A 12,446-nucleotide genomic window follows, 5' to 3' on the forward strand; every position below is an offset into this window, starting at 1 on the left:
AAACAACATGGCCGACATTGTACACTAGCCTTTCAATACACAAGTAGGCAATATGGCCAACACCGCTTACCGAGTCTTCAGTAACAAGGAGACAACATGGCCGACACAAACCCTTCAATACATAAGGAACAACATGGCCGACATTGTACACTAACCTTTCAATAACACAAGTAGGGCATATGGCCAACACTGTTTACCGAGTCTTCAGTACACAAGGAGACAATACGACAAACCCTTCAATACATAAGGAAACAACATGGCCGACATTGTACACTAACCTTCAATAATACAAGTAGGCAATATGGCCAACTCTGTTTAACGAGTCTTCAGTACAAGGAGACAATATGGCAGACACTGAACTCTACATATCCAATTCATAAAGTGTCACGTCAGGTACACAGCTGGACTAACAGACCCTACAGACGTCGTTAATACAGTAATTATGTATATATAGCGATGGTCTATACATATGGGATAGCTTGAATATACATACTGTTCAACTTTTTGTCCATTTTTGTCCATTTTTGTTCATTTTTGTCCATTTTTTCAGTGTTTGTCCATTTTTATCAGCCTTGTTCATCTTGTTCATTATTCTTGTTCATTTTGGTTCATCACTGTTCATCATTGTTCTATCTTCTTGTTCATCATTGTTCATTCTTCTTGTTCATCAGTGTTCATTCTTCTGTTCATCATTGTTCATTCTTTGTTCATCATTGTTCATCGTGTTCCTGCAGTTCAACCCGGAAAGAAAGAGGGTATGAACTACGATGAAATGAACAACATAAGTGTATAAAATGTTCAGGACCTGACCTGACCCAATTCCGACCTGACCTGACCCAACCCGACCTGACCTGACCTGACCTGACATTGTTATTGTGTACAGAATTTACGCCTCACTAACGCTACAGAACACACACACATACACACACACATACATACATACACACACACATACACACTTACATACACACACACACACATACTGGTCGAGAGTCAGATGTGTGCTTAGTGTGCAAGGCCAGGTATGCAAGGCCAGGTGTGCAAGGTCAGGTATGCAAGGCCAGGTGTGCAAGGCCAGGTATGCAAGGCCAGGTGTGCAAGGCCAGGTGTGCAAAGCCAGGTATGCAAGGCCAGGTGTAAGGTCCAGGTATGCAAGGCCAGGTGTCAAGGTCAGGTATGCAAGGCCAGGTGTGCAAGGCCAGGTATGCAAAGGCCAGGTGTGCAAGGTCAGGTATGTGCAAGGCCAGGTGTGCAAGGCCAGGTGTGCAAGGCCAGGTGTGCAAGGCCAGGTGTGCAAAGCCAGGTATGCAAGGCAGTATGCAAGGCCAGGTGTGCAAGGCCAGGTATGCAAGGTCAGGTATAGCCAGGCCAGGTGTGGAGCCAGGTATGCAAGGCCAGGTGTGCAAGGCCAGGTGTCTGAGCCAGGTGTGCAAGGCCAGGTGTGCAAGGCCAGGTGTGCAAGGCCAGGTATGCAAGGCCAGGTGTGCAAGGCCAGGTATGCAAGGCCAGGTGTGCAAAGCCAGGTATGCAAGGCCAGGTGTGCAAGGTCAGGTATGCAAGGCCAGGTATGCAAGGCCAGGTGTGCAAAGCCAGGTGTGAAACTCTTGAGTGTGTAAGCCAGGGGTGTCAGAGTCAGCCAGGGGTGTCAGGAGTCAGCCATGAGTGTCAGGAGTCAGCCAGGGGTGTCAGAAGTCAGCCAGGGTGTCAGGAGTCAGCCAGGGGTGTCAGGAGTCAGCCAGGGGTGTCAGGAGTCAGCCAGGAGTGTCAGGAGTCAGCAGAGGTGTCAGAGTCAGCCAGGGGTGTCAGGAGTCAGCAAGGGTGCCAGAGTCAGCCAGGGGTGTCAGGAGTCAGCCAGGGGTGTCAGAGTCAGCAAGGGGTGTCAGGAGTCAGCCAGGGGTGTCGAGTCAGCCAGGGGTGTCAGGAGTCAGCCAGGGGTGTCAGGAGTCAGCCAGGGGTGTCAGGAGTCAGTGGGGTGTCAGGAGTCAGCAAGGTGTCAGGAGTCAGCAAGTGTCAGGAGTCAGCCAGGGGTGTCAGGAGTCAGCCAGGGGTGTCAGGAGAGCAGGTGTCAGGAGTCAGCAAGGGGTGTCAGGAGTCAGCCAGGGGTGTCAGAGTCAGCAAGGGGTGTCAGGGTCAGCAAGGAGGTCAGGAGTCAGCCAGGGTGTCAGGAGTCAGCAAGGAGTGTCAGGAGTCAGCAAGGAGTGTCAGGAGTCAGCAAGGTGTCAGGAGTCAGCAAGGGTGTAGGAGTCAGCAAGGGGTGTGGAGTCAGCAAGGGGTGTCAGGAGTCAGCAAGGGTGCCAGGAGTCAGCAAGTGTCAGGAGTCAGCAAGGGGTGTCAGGAGTCAGCAAGGGGTGTCAGGAGTCAGCAAGGGGTGTCAGAGTCAGCAGAGGTCAGGAGTCAGCAAGAGTGTGGGAGTCAGCAAGGCAGGAGTCAGCAAGGAGTCGGTGTGGAGTCAGCAGGTGTCAGGAGTCAGCAAGGGTGCCAGGAGTCAGCAAGGGGTGTCAGGAGTCAGCAAGTGTCAGGAGTCAGCAGGGTGTCAGGAGTCAGCCAGGGTGCAAGAGTCAGCAGGTGTCACAAAGGTGTCAGGAGTCAGCAAGGTGTCAGTCAGCAAGGTGTCAGGAGTCAGCAAGGGGTGTCAGGAGTCAGCCAGGGGCTCAGGAGTCAGCAAGGGGTGTCAGGAGTCAGCAAGGAGTGTCAGGAGTCAGCAAGGGGTGTCAGGAGTCAGCCAGGTTGTCAGGAGTCAGCAAGGGTGTCAGGTCAGCAGGGGTGTCAGGAGTCAGCAAGGGGTGTCAGGAGTCAGCAAGGGGGTCAGTCATCAGCTTTCATATCACTCAATGGGTGGGGAAAAGTTCTCGTCCGGATAAACAACTAAGCATCGAATCTATCATTTAATAATATCAATTAAAGATCAAATACTCGATTATTGGAATTTTTTATCAATATTTAGAGAATTTATTGATAATTTTAATAATAAATTCCAGGATTTGTTGATATACGTCATAAGGTTATGTTTGGTCGTACGTTTGGCAGCAAGACATGCGGCAGCAAGGTGCCCTCATATAAATACTCAAGACTCGAATTTTTTCTAATTTAAATCTTATTTTGATCTCCTGCTTCTCAGAGTTTACTAATTAATTAAATAATTCTAAAATACGGTTTATATCTACCTATAGGTTAATAACTCGTCAAATAACCACCAGTTGCGTCAACCATTATGACGTCATCACTTCCACGAATTATAAGGTGTCACAAGGCAAATAGATCATCACTGAATTACTTATGACCCTATAATTTCCCGTTAATGCATCAATTACACCATTACCTCTGTCCTCACTGTTATGGAAACTTTATCAACAAGTGGGGAATATAATGTAAATAACAACGTTAATATACGTTAAACTATGTAGGATACTGGGTACTAGAGTTTCTGAGTCACCCTGTACTGCTTGATGATACAGCCGGTTTCCCGTTAGTGAAGCCTCAACATATAACAGCTGGTATGCACACGTTAGTCTACCTCTCTCTCTCGTATCCTGTTTTGATATAGATTATCATTGTACTAAAACACACACAAGTCAAGCAACAAAGCAGAGAGAGATACTGTACTGTCCTCTGACCCCCTGTTCCCCTGACCCCAGCTGTTACCTTCTGTCAACTTCTCGTTTTTGTGTGAGATGCCCTTTTAAATTACTTCTACTGGGCCTACTACTGCTACTGAGCCTACTACTACTACTACTGGGCCTACTACTACTACTGGGCCTACTACTCATTAAACACCTCACCTTGCAGTACCGGCAGTTCCCCATAGAGTACAAGACGCTATAGGCTGCTTAGTGTTCCTCCTAGCGGCTTGAAGGCGAACGAGCACTGGGCGAGAACTGAAGACTCTAGCCAACATATTTGACGAGAAACAGAATTGGTATTGGTTGAGTCTACGTTGGTTGAGTCTACAGGGTGAATCTAATCCTGTAGGGTGTTTTCAGTGGATACTCCTGTGTTAGTGTGATCTGTAACGTCTTCTGCAGGATCGATGAGTATTTCTTGGGGACGTGTTTGAAGAGGTTATTCTGTTTCTCAATCTCAGAATAAGGTGGTGGTGGTGGTATTTCCGTCTGTATGTCAGTATAAGACGGAGGTAAATCGTTATCCCCTAGTCCTGTCACATCCTGAAGGGTTGTATCAGCGTCAGGACATTCATCACTACATCTATGCTTCTAACTGGCTGTAGAATCTTCTACGACGATAACAACACCTACAGCAAATACTAATGAAGAATATTATAGCTCCGACTGGTATAAAGATAATATGCCCGCCGCTATAACTACTGTAATGGTAATTTTCACTTGGTGGGGTAGGCCTATAAGGTTTCCCAGAATAGTCGACATTATCAAGTACATGTAAAAGTTTCACTGAGCTGGTCAAAACAGAATGTCCCAAGTTTCGCTATCCCAGTAAATGTGATTCTAGACTAGGTGCTTCATTTGTTGAGTTTGAGGTCCATTTTTCTTCGATATAGAGAGTGTTATTGCCTCTGATAATGACAATTAGGTGAGTATCATTCGCTGTATAGGTCATCTCATACCATTCATAATCATTGCCCATCATAAAGGTTGTGGCCAGATCTTGCGGGACGTTAATGCTGTACCTGCCAATGAGTCCGTGGATAAGGACCTCATGTATATTTCACTATCTTCATCAGCTTTAAATAACGCTCTTTCATCCCGCTCAAGCGTGATGGAGTTAGTCTCAAGCGTACATAAAGTAACAACAAGGGTAGAGCCAAGCTGAGCCATAAAGCTTAGACTCACTAACACGTACACCACCACACGTACACCAATCACATCCATCTTGGCTCTTGTGCTCTATACAACTCTATAACACCTCCAAGTCTTGTTAAATCAGTACCTGACTGGTGGTGTTAAAATGACTCAGAAGTAATAAAGTAACTTCACCAAACACTGAGACAATGTGTAACACGTCCACCTCCTATGGGCTCCTATGCCACACTGAACATAGGTGTTCAGCTCACGCGACAATTTTAACCCGTTCACCTGATGTTAAATTGTGATATTACCTTCCTAACATTAATTCCTCCTCTATAATCCTCCCTGGTGGTTATCCTCACTATAATGATCTATAATTCGATGATCTAGGTCTGTATAATTGTTTGGTAGGTTGGGGTAGGGTTGGTTAGGTTAAGTTTATAAAGGAATCCTGGTGGTTCTCTGACGTCATTGGTGGTGTTGCCTTTCTCTGTAGGCGATGTGCACTCCAGCGTGTGTACCTGTGTAGCTGTGCGTACCTGTGTGTACCTGTGTATACATGTGTACCTGTGTAGCTGTGCGTACCTGTATGTACCTGTGTATACATGTGTACCTGTGTGTACCTGTGTAGCTGTGTGTGCCTGTATGTACCTGTGTATACATGTGTACCTGTGTAGCTATGTGTACCTGTGTGTAGCTGTGTGTACCTTTGTGTACCTGTATGCACCTGTATGCACCTGTATGTACCTGTGTCCTTAGAACATAATAACATAAGAACATAAGGAGTCTGCAATAGGCCGGTTGGACTGTTCATGGCAGCTCCTGTCAGAGTTACTACCACTCTCTATCATCCATGAATCTATCTAGCCTCCTTTCCAAAACTCAGTCCAGCACTAAAGCTGCTTGTCCGCCACCACCTATCTAGTCTCCTTTAAAACTTTCCAGCGTTCAGCACTTACTACAAAGTTGCTAAGCTTGTTCCACTCGCCCACCACCCTATCTAGTCTCCTTTTAAGACTTTCCAGCGTTCAGCACTACAAAGTTGCTAAGCTTGTTCCTCGCCCACCACCCTATCTAGTCTCCTTTTAAGACTTTCCAGCGTTCCAGCACTTACTACAAAGTTGCTAAGCTTGTTCCTCGTCCACCACCCTATCTAGTCTCCTTTTTAAAACTTTCCAGCGTTCCAGCACTTACTACAAAGTTGCTAAGCTTGTTCCTCGTCCACCACCCTATTTGTGAACCAGTTCCTTCCTATCTCCTCCTAAACCTAAACTTATCAACTTAAATCCGTTGCTACGAGTCCTATCCTGCTCGGATATTATAAGAACTATCTACTTTATTGATTCCTTTCACCCTTAAATACTTCTATCATATCTCCCCGCACTCTTCGTCTTTCTAGGGAATGAAAGTTTAGTTTCTTTAACCTATCCTGATATGGAAGGTTCTAAGTCCCAGAATCATTTTCGTCATTCTTCTGCACCAACTCTAGTGAATTGATATCCATTCTATAATAGGGCACCAGAACTGAACCGCATAATCGAGGTGCGGCCTGACTAGCACAAGATATAGTTGCAATAAGACCTCTGCACTCTTATTACTTACACTTCTAGATATAAACCCAATACTCTGTTTGCCTTATTTCGAACATTAACGCACTGTTTTTCTAGGCCGTAGGTCCGGGCCTAAGTACCCTAAGTCTCTTTCACAGTCGACTCTCTAGGTTGATGTTGTTAAGGCTGTATACATTATTTGTTCTTCCATTATTAAGTACGCTGCACTTGCTGGTGTTGAATTTCATTTGCCATTTTCAGACCACCTGCAGTTTATTTAAATCCTCCTGTAGTGCATTTGCATCCTGCCTGAATTAATCTGCCACTTATTTTGGTGTCATCCGCAAACTTGCTTATGTCACTGCTGATCCCAATATCTAGATCGTTTATGTAGATTATGAACAAGAGTGGGCTTAGTACTGACCCTTGGGAACCCCACTTTCGTTACGGCCCCACTCAGATTTAACACCATCTACGTTGACCCTCTGCGTTCTATCAGTGAGCCATGATTTTATCCAATTTAAACTTTCCCTCGATACCGTAAGCCTTAATTTTTTCTCAAGCCTCTGATGCGGTACTCTGTCAAACGCTTGCTAAAGTCTAAGTAAATAACATGGTAATTATCGTCATTATCTACTACCTATGTGAAACTGTGTATGTGTACCTGTTTGAACATGTGTATACTGTGTGTGTACATATGTGTACCTGTGTATACCTGTGCAGCTGCGTGTATCATTGTGTGTATATTTACCTGTGTATACCTGTGTGTACACTGTTTCCTATGTACATCGTTTGTATACGTACACTGTCTTATATAACCTAACCTAACCAAACCTACAATATTTTGATAATTATCGTATTTTGTTATTTTTAATTATTATGTATTTATTATATTCTTATTTTTATCAATATTCACATTTATCTTTCTTTTCTCTATTTTATTATTTATTATTATTATTATTTGGGGTTGGTTAGATTAGGTTAGGTCAGGTCAGTTAGGGTTAAGGTTAGGTTAGGTTAGGTTAGGTTATAAATAAAAGCTTATTATTGGGTACAGATATAAACCCTTTTATTATCAGAGTAACATAAGCAATTACCGACCAAACTTTTATTTTTGGGTCGATTTTAACAAGGACAGTATTTAATCATCATGATTACTCATAATACTCTAAAGTACTCAACATGTACTCATAATAACAGTACTCACAACATACCTCACATTGTACTCATAACAGTACTCACAATATACTCACCAAAATACTCACATTGTACTCAAAATGTACTCATAATAACACAGTACTCATAATAATTCTCACAATGCAGTTCAGTTCTGGTGCCCTTATTATAGAATGGACTTAGAAACCTTCCATATCAGGATAGGTTAAGAAACTAAACTTTCATTCCCTAGAAGACGAAAGTGCAGGGGAGATGATAGAAATTTAAGTGGGTGAAAGGAATCAATAAAGGATATAGATAAAGTTCTTGTAATATCCGAGCAGGATAGGACTCGAGCAACGGATTTAAGTTGGATAAGTTTAGGTTTAGGAGGGAGATAGGGAAGAACTGGTTCAAAAATAGGGTGGTGGACAAGTGGAACAAGCAGCAACTTTGTAATAGTGCTGGAATGCTGGAAGTTTTAAAGGGAGGCTAGATAGAGATTGGTGGGCAAGTGGACAAGCTTAGCAACTTTAGTAAGTGCTGAACGCTGGAAAGTTTTAAAAGGAGGCTAGATAGGGTGGTGGACAGGTGGAACAAGCTTAGCAACTTTGTAGTAAGTCCTGGAACTCTGGAAGTTTCAAAAGGAGGCTAGATAGGTGGTGGACAGTGGAACAGCTTAGTAACTTTGTAGTAAGTGCTGGAACTCTGGAAATTTCAAGGAGGCTAGATAGGGTGGTGGACGAGTGGAACAAGCTTGCAACTTTGTAGTAAGTGCTGGAACGCTGGAAAGTTTTAAAGGAGGCTAGATAGGGTGGTGGACGAGTGGAACAAGCTTAGCAACTTTGTAGTAAGTGCTGGAACGCTGGAATTTTAAAGGGAGGCTAGATAGATTCATGGATGATAGAGAGTGGTAGTAACTCTCGACAGGAGCTGCCATGAACAGTCCAACCGCCTATTGCAGACTCCTTAATTTTTTATGTTCTTTAGTACTCACAAAATACTCACTATATTACTCATATTAACACAGTACTCACAAAATACTCACCAAAAATACTCACTATACTCCACTTAATAATACAGTACTCACAACATACTCACAAAATACTCACTCTGTACTCATAATAATACAGTACTCACAAAAACCTACAAAATACTCACTATGCACTCCTAATAATACAGTACTCACAAATACTCAAATATACTCACAAATACTCACTTTGTACTCATAGTAATACAGTACTCACAAAATACTCACTGTACTCATAATACAGTACTCACAAATACTCACAAAATACTATGTACTCATAATACAGTATTAAAATACTAAAGTGTACTCATAATACTCATACTGGCGGCCATTTTATTGAACTAAGCATAATGTTTAGGCCTATCGGAAAATAATTTGCTTTGTTTGTGTATAGGCCTATATAATTTAAAGTCCTGTTCTATATATGTGGGCCTATTTCAATTATATAATCGTGGTATAACATAGGCCTGTTTAATTTATATAATCCGTAGTATGTGTAGGCCTATTTAATTTATATAGTCCCGTAGCATATACATAGGCCTATTTAATTATATAGGCCCTATAACACATAATAGGTGTATCAATAGCGTATAATTACTTAGAAATTATAGTAGGCAATGTGATAAACTTACAAAATACTTCCCTTAAGTACTAACCCCATTTACAGTGACTTTAGAGTGTAGTAAAGTGAATATAAGTCGATATAAGGGTTTAAGTTGTTATTAGTTACTTTTATAATGACAAAATTGATATTGTAAATTATTGATCTAATTTTGTGAATTTTTTAGGCTCGTGTTCCTTTATTGTTGATGTTTGGGTAAAATTGTTAGTTTAGGTTCCAATAATGTTGAGAATTTTGTTGTTGTTTGGTTAAAATTATTCGTTTTGGTTCCAATAATGTTAAATATGTCTATGGTTGTGTTAAAATTATTACATAATTTGATAAATATAATTATCTATTTATTTGTTTGTTTTGTTCACATAAGCGTATTTGTTATTATCATTTTTAGAAGATTTAAAATATCTCTTGTTTTATACACTCGAGCAATGTTGCACATCTACTCCCACACGACACCTTTATCACTGCTATCTAGTCATTCTTCTCCACATGTTTATTAGGTAATTTCTTCATTATTCTTCTATATATATTTATCAGGTGTTTCTCTAAGTCATTCTTCTACAAATGTTTAAATCATTCTTCGTGTACATATGTTTAACAGATGTTTTATTTTTAGGTTATTTCTTGATCTGGTAAAGGTGTTTCTCCGTCAAGCAGATGTTCATTCTGTCCACGAACATCTGTAATACATGGAGTCTGTTAATACATGAACATCTGTATATATAAGCGCTGAACACCTGTCAACACCTGCATCAAACTCACTAACCCCGTTAATAAAACCAGAACACCTGTCTACCTGTACACTCACTACTTCCCGTTAATAAAGACCAGAACACCTGTCTACACCTTTTAAACACACGTGTGATTGACCTCATGAGTAAACAGAATGAATGTCTCTGGTCTTTTCCTTCCTCCCTCCCCGTCCCAACAGTATCCGGGTCATATAACTCACTCCTCCCCTCTCTCTCCCGACATTATCCTAGAGAAAATTTGGGGTCTGGAAAGAGCAACTGGAGGGTGGTGTGAGGTGAGGTGTGTGGAGGTGTGGAGTGAGGGTGTGGGGGGTGTGTGGGTGGTGTGTGGAGGTGGGGGGTGTGTGGAGGTGTAGGTGAGGGTGTGGGGGTGTGGGTGAGGGTGTGGAAGGGGTTATATTATTATGACAGGAAGTTCTACCTAACCTAACACTAACCAAACCTAAGAACATAAGAGTCTGCAATAGGCCAGTTGACCTGTTCATGGCAGCTCCTGTCGAGAGTTACCTCTATCATCCATGAATCTATCCAGCCTCTTTGAAACTTTCAGCGTTCAGCACCTACAAAGTTGCTAAGCTTGTTCACTCGTCCACCACCCTATCTAACCTCCTTTTAAAACTTTCCAGCGTTCAGCACTTACTACAAAGTTGCTAAGCTTGTTCACTCGTCCCACCCTATCTAGCCTCCTTTTAAAACTTTCCAGCGTTCCAGCACTTACTACAAAGTTGCTAAGCTTGTTCCAATCGTCCACACCCTATCTAGCCTCCTTTAAAACTTTCCAGCGTTCAGCACTTACTACAAAGTTGCTAAGCTTGTTCCAATCGTCCACCACCTATCTAGCCTCCTTTAAAACTTTCAGCGTTCAGCACTTACTACAAAGTTGCTAAGCTTGTTCACTCGTCCACCACCCTATTGTGAACCAGTTCCTTCCTATCCTCCTAAACCTAAGCTTATCAACTAAATCCATTGCTCCGAGTCCTATCCTGCTGGGATATTAAAGAACTTTATCTATATCCCTTTATTGATTCCTTTCACCCACTTAAATACTTCTATCATATCTCCCCGCACTCTTCGTCTTTCTGGGAATGAAATATTAGTTTCTTTAACCTATCTTGATATGGAAGGTTTCTAAGTCCCAGAATCATTTTCGTCATTCTTCGCTGCACCGACTCCAGTGAATTGATATCCATTCTATAATAGGGCACCAGAACTGAACCGCATAATCGAGGTGCGGCCTGACTAACACAAGATATAGTTGCAATAAGACCTCTGCACTCTTATTACTTACACTTCTAGATATAAAACCTAATACTCTGTTTGCTTTAATTTGAACATTAGCACTGTTTTTCTAGGCCGTAGGTCCGGCCTTAAATACCCTAGGTCTCTTTCACAAGTCGACTTCTCTAGGTTGATGTTGTTAAGGCTGTATACATTGACAGTATTTGTTCTTCCAATATTAAGTACGCTGCACTTGCTGGTGTTGAATTTCATTTGCCATTTTTCAGACCAACCCTGCAGTTTATTTAGATCCTCCTGTAATGCATTTGCATCCTGCCTGAATTAATCTGCCCTATTTTGGTGTCATCCGCAAACTTGCTTATGTCACTGCTGATCCCAATATCTGAATCGTTTATGTAGATTATGAACAAAGTGGGCCTAGTACTGACCCTGGGGAACTCCACTGGTTACACGGCCTCCAGATTAACACCATCAACCTGACCCTCTGCGTTCTATCGGTGAGCCATGATTTTATCAATTTAAACTTTCCTCGATACCATGAGCCTTAATTTTTCTCAGAAGCCTCTGATGCGGTACTCTGTCAAATGCTTTGTTAAAGTCTAAGTAAATAACATGGTAATTTTCGTCATTATCTACTAACTCGAGACTTTCCTAAACGGCAGCAGATTTGTTAGACAAGATTTTCCTTTGTAAACCAAACCCTAACCAGATGTAGTGGTGAATCAACAGGTGAATCTACTTAATTAAAACCCACTAATGACTTACCTGTGAATTAAGGTCAAAATGGCGTTAGTTCTTCTGTTTATTTGTCATCATCAAGGGGTTTATATGGGTTACTGGACCGTGAAGGCAACAGCTGAGGAAGACTGAAGCCCTTTTTCTGTGAAGGGACTGAACCAGGGTCTGAAGGAGGGGCTGAAGGAGGGGCTGTTTGGTTGAGAGTGTCGCCACGTGGGCAGTCTCCAGAATATGCGGTGGTGCTGTCTCCTAATCCTTCCGGGGCTTGTGGGTACCCTGCAGGGCCTGTGGATATCCTGCAGGAGCCTGTGGATATCCTGCAGGGCCTGTGGATATCCTGCTGGGGCTTGTGGATATCCTGCTGGGGTTTGTGGATATCCTGGAGGGGCTCTGTGGGTATCCTGCTGGGGCTTGTGGATATCCTGCTGGGGCTTGTGGATATCCTGCTGGGGCTTGTGGATATCCTGGTGGGGCTTGTGGATACGTTGTACCCCTGTGTGTACTGTCGTGACTGTGGTGTTATGGACTGCTGGAGTGATCGCGACAGGTAAAGTGTGAACTACCACACTACGACGCCTTCTGCAGTAAGAAACACAGGCGGCA

At 42.8% G+C, this 12,446-nt stretch overlaps 1 long non-coding RNA gene across 1 annotated transcript; it reads right to left on the reverse strand.

The window, feature by feature from the left end:
• Positions 1-9,728: 9,728 nt before the first annotated feature.
• LOC121864787 lies at positions 9,729-12,058 on the reverse strand. Its single transcript, XR_006088662.1, has 2 exons — positions 11,871-12,058; positions 9,729-9,794 (listed from the first exon to the last, which is right to left on the reverse strand). It is a non-coding gene; the product is annotated as an uncharacterized LOC121864787 (long non-coding RNA).
• Positions 12,059-12,446: the final 388 nt, after the last annotated feature.

The sequence above is a fragment of the Homarus americanus genome, unplaced genomic scaffold (assembly GCF_018991925.1).
Source record: "Homarus americanus isolate GMGI-L3 unplaced genomic scaffold, GMGI_Hamer_2.0 scaffold41935, whole genome shotgun sequence".
NCBI lineage: Eukaryota > Metazoa > Arthropoda > Malacostraca > Decapoda > Nephropidae > Homarus > Homarus americanus.